At 34.5% G+C, this 9,875-nt stretch overlaps 1 long non-coding RNA gene across 1 annotated transcript; it reads left to right on the forward strand.

Moving 5' to 3' along the window:
• Positions 1 to 5,739: 5,739 nt before the first annotated feature.
• On the forward strand, positions 5,740 to 7,516 carry LOC143304833 (uncharacterized). Its single transcript, XR_013061467.1, has 3 exons — positions 5,740 to 6,207; positions 6,702 to 7,341; positions 7,425 to 7,516. It is a non-coding gene; the product is annotated as an uncharacterized LOC143304833 (long non-coding RNA).
• Positions 7,517 to 9,875: the final 2,359 nt, after the last annotated feature.

Here is a 9,875-nt window from a genome sequence, read left to right on the forward strand (position 1 = left end):
TGAATTCGCACTGCAAAGCGTTGACGTTACGATATCAATTACATACTTCAAAAACACCGAAGGTATCACACGGAATCAGAGAGATTCTATGAGAAGTTAAACGCATAGTCACCCTATTGGGAATAGGATTGCTTTGATTCGAGCTCAAACATAGGGAAAGCTGAAAGAATCTTTTGCGGATCTTCCTTCTTCTCTACATTGGATTTTATACAAAACGACTTTAACCTTTTCAAGGAAATACGGAAATAAGGATTTTAGATAGAGAGATTTATCTGGAAGGAAATGGATAGAAAACGTAGAACCAGTTCTTGTTGGTTGAAAGATTTTTTCTCTTCGCAGAGATTCAAGCTTTAAAGAACGATCAAATATGTGCGCAGCTGACTTACGAGTGAAGTTATTATTAAAAAAAATTGTTAGTTCAATTATCATAAGTTTAAAGATATGTAGATATTGTATTTACATATCGAAAATCAGACAGCAATATTAATTAACACACCTAGTCAAACGCACACGTACTTTAAAACCGTGCTTTAAAATCGATATTCGCTGAAACAATACATCGCTCTGCGCTTCCAATTTGTTTTCGCACGAAGAATCAGTCCACTCATTGTTACCGTCACCATCTCTACCGTAATCTATATTACTCGAATAAATTCTATATCTTGATTGGAAAATCACATATTTTAACGAACTTCCCTATTTTTTGTTTTTTATGACTTTAACTGGCAATTTCCATAATGTTCTATAACTTGACAACAGACTGATAATATTTCAGGATATATATACATACATCATGTTTTTGAGGATTCTGTAGTAAAATAATTATAGTTGGGGAGTCCAACTTCCCAAACCGCGACAAACATATTTCACACATCCACGACGACTTTACAAGCAGACCCCTCGCGGTTTTGGGAAATCGATGAAGGACCCTCAATTAAACATATCTCAGAGGGCAGATCGACGATGCGAAGAACACTTCCAAGCCCACACCCGACGCACCAGCGAAGGACGATACATCGTCGCTCTACCTTTCAATGATCAGCTTCAGTCACTCGGATCCTCTAAAACGCTGGCAATTAAACGACTCGCCTCACTCAATCGCCGATTCCAGCACGACAAACGCTTCGAATCAGAATATCGAACGGTAATACAGGAATACCTGGCATTGGGACACATGACGAAGGTCAATGTCAACCACTCCGACGACAACGGATACTATTTACCCCATCATGGCGTGACCAAAGCATCGAGTCAAACCACCAAACTCCGTGTAGTTTTCGACGGATCGGCACCAAGCACTGCCGGAACCTCCCTAAACGATACACTTTACACAGGACCCAAGTTACAGGAAGATTTATTTTGTATATTAATTAGATTCCGCGCTCATCAGTACGTACTGACTGGCGACATCGAGAAAATGTATCGGCAATTCCTCGTACGACCAGAGGATCGGAAATATCAAAGGATATTATGGCGCAGCGCGAGTGGAGAAACAGAAACATATGAGCTTAACACCGTAATACTCTTATCATAGAAATAGAAGCAGTCCTCAATTCCCGCCCGCTAACTCCTATCTCCACCGATCCAAATGATCTCCTAGCCCTCACTCCCGGACATTTCCTCATTGGCGATTCATTAATGTGCTTACGTGATCGAGATTTCAGAGACATTCCATCGAACCGACTCTCCAAATGGCAGCATATCCAACAGCTTAAACAACATTTTTGGAACCGCTGGCATAAGGAGTATTTGAACGAGCTAACCAACCGCAATAAATGGAGCAAGGGTGGACACAGCATCCAAAAGGGCACAATCGTCATCCTCAGAGAGGACAACGTTCCCTCCATGCATTGGCCTCTGGGCCGAGTTATCAAGGTTCATCCAGGCGCCGATGGTGTCATCCGGACAGCTACAGTTCAGACGGCAAAGAGCATTTTGGATCGGGGCGTCAAAAGGCTTGTCCCACTGCCAATTCAACCCGATCTCGAGAAACCCGAACAACTAGCCACCGAGACGAAATAAGATGGGAATTTCAGCCACACCTCGCTAGTTTGATCGGTACCCTCTCAACGGGGGGAGAATGTTACGCCATGCGGCTTACCATAGGTCATATTCTTAACTATCGATAGCGCCACTATAATGTCGCAGACGGATCGTCGCGTCTGCCCGGCAAACAAACATTGTAGTGGCAAGCGCGTGGTTCATTAAGCAGGGCGACTTCCAGAAACGTCGACTCGTGGCCCGTATTTTACCTCGCAGTAAAAGAATGTGGCGTGATCCGAACGTAGTGGGGGTCGCCTTCCAGAAAAAACGAAAAAAATCGAAAGGCGTTCAGAACTTTTCGAGAAGTCGAACCGTCAACACATGTGGTATGTCGCGCATTACTTATCAACCAAAACGCAGTTACATTTTTTTTGTTCCTTTTATATCTTTCTAGTTAATAAGTTGTTGAAATAAACATTAATTTATTTGTGTTAATTCTGTGGAATTTCATTGAACTACCCTTATTATCATAATCGAAATAAGGGGATCGATCAGTTCGTGGCGTCGATTATTTAATCGTAACGGGAACTTACAACTCTCGTTGACGTGCTATCTCGCGATCGCGTCTCTCCGCGAACGGTCGAAACAAAATGATTCACTAAAAACTGTCCTGAATTCCTAAGAATTTATTTACCGCAAAACTGACAAAGTGTTTATTTAAAAAATGAGGTTGAAGGTAGTCCTTTTCTTTCATTTCATTCATTTTCATTTTCTTTCTTAAGTATGGCTAACACAATATCTAATCAATTAAAATTTTATATTTTCACGTGAAAAGTTTCTTTAGATAATTATTATCAACATGATGACTAACTCTTACGGATTAATACGTGTCTGTAGGGCAATCCGGTGGACTTGATCGGCTTTTTACTTCGAAAGTTGAGTAATCGGTGTCGCTTTCTTACGCATCTTTGAACTGTATAAATGTTTTAAAATTGTTTGATCCAGAATGTACCACACCGGACAATCAAGAAGGCAGGTGCCTTGACTACAGAAAATGTAAACCTCTGCAAGAAATATGGCAGATACAGTACCGTACAGCCACCGATTTTTATAGACGATCAGTGTGCGGATACCAGGGCAATGTTACGATCGTTTGCTGTCCGAACGATCCAAACAAAGAGAAGAGAGAAATTTTAATAAAAACTGTGTACAAGTATAAGGCTTTGCGACCACCATACTGTGGTTTTAGCAACGTCTCTCATACCAGGGTGGTCGATGGTAAACCAGCTGAACTTGGTACGTTTTATGTCTTTCTTTCCGATTAATAATAAGCCATTTACTGCAAAGAATGAACTTTAAAGGCATTAAACAGCACATCAATGTACATTTCAATTAGACTAAATAATAATGCTATGATTTCATCGGTAGTAACTTTACTTATTAACTTGAATTATTTCTTTCTTTTACTTCATGTTAGGAAGAGTATCTTTTTGCTTGAAATAAAGAATTGATATAGGAGTAATAATATGGATAGAGATCAAAAACTGTTAGGGCAGAAATTACACGTTTGAACTTTATAGTTCAGTATAGTTCAAATAGAAATTATATAGAATTATTTGATAATTTGCATTCCACTGGAATAAAAATTTAATTTCTGTCTTTATCAAATCTGTATTTCAGAGTATTTGTACGTATGTACTTATCGTCTGCTGTATGATCGAATATCGAATAGGTAATAATCGTTGTTACTCGTTATGTGAGAAAAAATTATGTATATTCACAACTATGACTATTGCATTTTAGGCGCTTGGCCATGGATCGCTGCATTAGGTTTTCGTAATCCCCGAAACCCAGACAAACCACTATGGAAGTGCGGAGGTTCCCTGATATCGGCTAGGCATGTTTTGACCGCAGCACATTATGCACATATGGATGGAATAGAAAACATACACAATCATAATATTGCCATTCTTAGATTGGTGGAGGAATTGCCATTTTCGAGTAAGTCCTCAAATATATATATATATATATATATATATATATATATATGCTATTGAGTATTACTGAAGTATCATATCCTGAAATTTCTTACTGTACACATATATTGTGTCATAAAGCATGTACAATTCTTTCTCATACTTTTGGTCATTCGTTTCCTGCATTTTCATTTATTCTTTTATTTTTCAGGGTACGTATATCCCATTTGTACGAAAGAGCCCCTACGAAAGAGCAACTTCGTCGGCTATAACCCCCTTGTTGCTGGATGGGGAGCATTAAGATATAGTAAGTGATATCAATTTTATAATAAAATTAAACAGTTCCAGTCTTAAATATCTTTCTTATTTTCTTCGTAGGACGACCACGACGTAATGCATTAATGGAAGTACAAATGCCAGTGATTAAGAACGCCGAATGCAAAATAGCTTATTCCAAATTTCCTAATGCACCTGATATCACTGATGGTATAATATGCGCCGAACATGCTCAGGGTGGAGAGGATTCTTGTACGGTAATTAAGTTACAGAGTTACTACAAACTATACGGTATCTGAAGACACGTTAATTCGAATTAACATCAAATCGACGTCTTAAACATTAGAAATAATAGATAAACACAATTTAATAATCTTGCCCACTTCTCACACCTCATTGTGGTATTTAATCTAATTTCCTTCTAATCTTAGTTTTGCTCAAAATACATATAACATGTACATTATAAATTGGAGTATTTCAATACACAAATCAATAGAAGATTATTACTGTATATAAGTATAATTTCAATACAATTCGATCGATATATTTCAGTATCTTTGATTAAAAATTTAACGATCCTTTCAGGCTGACCGCGGCGGACCACTGCTGATACAACATGAATGAACCTCGTATTTAATAGGTATTGTGTCTTATGCTTATAAGTGCGGCACAGCTGGGTATCCCAGCGTTTACACTAGGGTCACATCGTACCTTGACTTCATTCTCCAAGCGATGCAATAATATGATATTACTGTTCCATAAATATCATTGTGTAAAAAACGTAAAGTTGGATTTTCTTATTGTGGAGATAAGAAACAGCTCAAATTTACATTGTTTTGTACGTTACAAATTATAGGCTTAAAATGTACGAAATGTAACTTTGAAACGACACTAATTTTTTACGCACAATAAACCTCCACGACTTAGGTATGTAAAGATGATAAACGTATATTAATTCTATTAATTTGGTAATAATAAACCAACTTTCTGAGAAGTTCTGTAAATTTCGTTTCTGTTGTATCAAGAGAATAATGGAATATTCCACTTAGATCGTATACTTCTTGTATGTACATACAAAATTTTCCGGCTAATCTAAAACACTTCATAAGATAGAGAGCTTCTGGAAATTCGGACACAGAGAGTACATAAAATACAAGATAAGTCTCGTGTCTTTCAAAATTATTTTTTATTCGCTAAAAACGTCCTGTGTATTCATGCAATCACATGCAACCTTGAAACTTCACTTATTTTTTATCACTTTCCAATTCAATACACTGTTTCTGCATTTTTGACTATATGTAAGAGAAATTTCCATTCAGCCAAAGGTGTACTTACAGATTATAGATTCCTATACGACTCTCGGTAAAAATTTATCCGCACTCCAGATAGTTAAAACTTCTGTCGACCGCATTGATCCATCTGCACTCTTCGTATGACGTCAATATCTGTTCAGTGCTGCTGCGTAGGTTTCATTGTGTTACGTCCATTCGTTTGTGACCGTTGCGCGAGTAATGGCGCTTTGCAATGGCGATTTGCAGGAAAACGGTGCAGGATGCTGTGATTCGTTTCTTGCGGTCGGAGGTTTTGTTTGATGCCTATATTTATCAAAGATTTAATGCACATTATGGAGAAAGTGTTTTGTCACGAAGTGTGTTTGAATGGGCACAAAAGTTCAAAGAAGATCGCACAAGAGTTATGAAAAAACAGCTGGACGCCCGTCCACATCCACGATGACAACATTGAACGTGCTCATGAACTTATGCTCTATGGAATAGACGAGTGAAGCTGGATAATGTGGCAAATCATTTGCAAATGAGCCACGGCTCTGCTTATGCAATAGTGCACGACAGATTTGGGTTTTAAAAAGTTTGTGCGAGATGGATGCCGAAAAAGCTGATGAAAAGGTGAAGACGACGATGCATTCGTGGTTCGCAGCTCAGCCCAAAACATTTTTTAATGAGAAAATACGAAGGTCCTTCAGCAAATGGACAAAGTGTATACAGAAATTGAGTGATTATGTCAAAAAATGATGTATGTCTTTTTTGACAATTGCTTAAAATAAATTCTACACCGACAGAGCGGGTAACTTTTTACTCACCCTCGTAAGACACTTAAATTTCCAATCTATTATGATGAATAAAAGAGCTTATACTATTAAATCTAATTGTATTTTGTTGCATGAGAGTACACGTGTATGTGATGTACATTACCTTTATATCCCCTTGAACGCTTCAATATTGCGCATATATACTATATTTTGTGCAGCTTCTATAAAATTTTGTATGTTTGTTTAGGCTGTTAATCGAGAGGCTGGAGTACAAAGAAGTGGCACAATGATGTGGGCTGATGACATTTATAATTATCAAGGAATTACCCCTACATTCGCTCAGGTATATATCGTTGACTATAATGTATTTCACATATATGATTGTTAGAATATTAATAATTAATTTTTAATTCTATCAGAATTTTAATGAAACTGTCCCTTGGGAAGGAAGAACTGATACCTTGATATCACGGTTTGTACATCCTATATATACGACAAATTTTAGAACATTATATAACGAAGAACCAGATCGTCGTGGCCATGTGATGTGAATAAAAGGACTTGAATTTGATGATATTTTTATAATGTTAGATAACATAACTAAGTATCTTCACAGTAAGATAGGATGACATGGTTTACATGATCTTAATGTTGTTCACTTGAGTGATGATATTATAAGGAAAAGTGTAATATCACAGGTAGGATGATTCATAATTTAGAACTACTAACTCATGTATGTATTAAAAATTAAAGAAATATATTAAATTTTATAGGATATTTATGTTTAGTAACCAGTAATTCAGAGATTGGTATTCATTACTATATATTGGTATTCGTTACTATAACGAGGCTGTAGAAACGCACCCTTCCTTCTTTGCAAATGGTCCTGTATTTATGTCTAAGCCGAAACTGGAACCTCTGAATAATTTAGATTTATTCTTGTCATTTTCTAAAATACTTATCTACAGTATACCATAAGGAATGATACCGTATCACACCTAATCAAGTGCCTTAAGAAACATCAACAGGATATCACAGTAATCCCTTATCGACTGATATGTAAGTAAAAGTTATGTGTCATTGTTATACACAGTTATGTGTTAGTGTTATACACAGTTATTTATCATTTTCTATTAATTCAGTTGTAGCCACTACAATATCTATGACACCGGTAGTAATTATAAGATCAATAATGATGTTCTATAAGAGGAAATGATGATTAGGAACAAAAACTTACAGGTAAGTCAAAGTATATGTTATTTGCCATTTGAAAAGAAAGTTACTAACTTAGAATTTTTTGATAAATAACAATTGTGCAAAATATATTGGATTTCAAATTTGTCAAAAATTGAAATTTAAGAAGCATTGTAATAATATAACATTAATATTTTGATTTTTCAGGAGATATCATGCGGTGGATGGATAATATGTAAAAAATATTAAGCAGTATATGAATTTTCATATTGCGTAGAGATAACAAAATGAATTTTAAAAAATGTCGACATGGTAATAAGAAATAGCATCATGACAAAGAATATATAAACACAGTTTCATTTTTTATAAATAAAAATTTGTTGTTCCAGATTTTGAAATATAGTGAAACGTTTAATTAGTATCTTAATATCTTTAAATAATTATTATTTTAGAATCAATTGTAATTGTATCATACGTACTTTTGAATTCGTGCAAGAACATATGTAATTTTGAAGTAGTTATTATTAGGAAATTGTTAGACGCGAACAGTATGCGAAAAGTTAGTATGCAGTGTAATAATTATCAATCAAAACACAAGAATTAAATTCTTGAGGAAAAAATTTCCGGAATTTCTTATTTACATGATTATAAAGAAATCCATAATAAAAAGGAGCTGCTTTCTAATACTTCTTTTCCTTGTAGTGCCTACGTTAATAATAACGAGGTTCGACTTTTTGTTTTTAGAGGGATACTGGAAAATTTGAAAGTACAGTACCATTGGGAAGAAAATCACGATATTGAAAACGATATTTGCAAGTAAATTTCCAAAAAATCTGTTTTCAAATTTTCGCTTTCTATTTCACATTAAAAGAAAGGGCTGCCTTCTTTCTCTGCAAGACAAAACAAACATTCTGAATCTCGTATCAATGAATGATGTCAATAAGTTATTTTTCTTTTCAGATTGAACAATATTCCAGATTTATTCATAATTTCATACTACGCGAAGAATAGACTTTCATAGGTATATAAAGGAAATATTAAGTATAGGGAAACTCTTTTTCGTTGTAGGTGACATATGCTTCACGGTTGAACACATGTATTTTTGAACACATATAAATGAAAAAGTACTCTTATGGAGAAAAAGAATTGATACCTTCGATTGACATTAGATAATGTATATAAACTTATGAACAATCACTATCAGTTTGTATTTTAGGTGCACACGCAGATTTGTTGGAGTTCTTATAAAATGTACATCCTGTACGAACGTTTTATTCTTCCAAATTTTACGATACTATGTCTCATATAATAACTATATGGATTAAACGTAATATAAATGATCCGAAAATAGACTCGAACGACATTAATTGTCTTTCTATTTATACCAATATCGAAAATACAAGTAAAGCTGGAGCAGTAGGATGCAAGAATGGACTATTTATTATTTTAAACCAAATCATAGCATATTCAGAATGCACAGTATTATCATGAAATGTAAATGAATCAGTTGTAAACGAACGATTTTACTGTAAAATCGTTGCCTCCTTTTTTTCATCTGAAATATAGCAGCAATGAGTACATTCTTTTAATATATAATAAAACGAGATATCTTTATAAAGTTACATATGTCATCACTGGTAACTGTTATCTCGTATGACACCAAATATACCGTTAGTATGGAATGATATTTTTATGAAGATGTACTTTAATGATAGATTTTATGAATGAAACGTTATATAAGAAAAATTATCTCTTGTTATTCTATGAAGTGTAGTAGCTAATGAAGATTAATTTTACGAAGTATTAGAGCAAAAGAGAATTAAAAAATTAAAAAGATCTAAATAAGATTGTTCGTGTGGCTTAATTATCTCAATTGTGGTACACCACTTGTTACATTCTAACTAATTAGCGCTAAACAATAACTTGCAAATATTAAAGATATTAACACCTTAATATTAACACCTAAAGGTTTTCAGGAAATTTTATAATATTTGATTATTGTATATCTAGTCATTGATTGATAAAATTTCTTGTATAAGCATAGATCGAGGTTGACGTCATACGCAGATTGCATATCATTGACAGGTATCGTTTTAATTTATTTTATGGCTAGAATCATTTGAATATTATACGAATAATTATTTCCATTCGAACGATTAATAAATCACGTACCTATAAAAGATATATTATGAAAAAGACGTGACGAAACAAAAAAATATTGGAAATTCCGTTGTCATTAGATCAATTATTTTTGCAATGATTTTTATTTCCATGTAATTACATATGAAATGGGTAATTCATTAACATCTCCTCGAATCGAATATAATTCGTTACACTTCACAACGATTCAAATAATGGACGGGAAATATATAATAACTTTCCTGTCCTTGCGTTAAAAT

This window comes from Bombus vancouverensis, unplaced genomic scaffold (assembly GCF_051014615.1).
Source record: "Bombus vancouverensis nearcticus unplaced genomic scaffold, iyBomVanc1_principal scaffold0058, whole genome shotgun sequence".
Classification (NCBI taxonomy): Eukaryota; Metazoa; Arthropoda; class Insecta; order Hymenoptera; family Apidae; genus Bombus; species Bombus vancouverensis.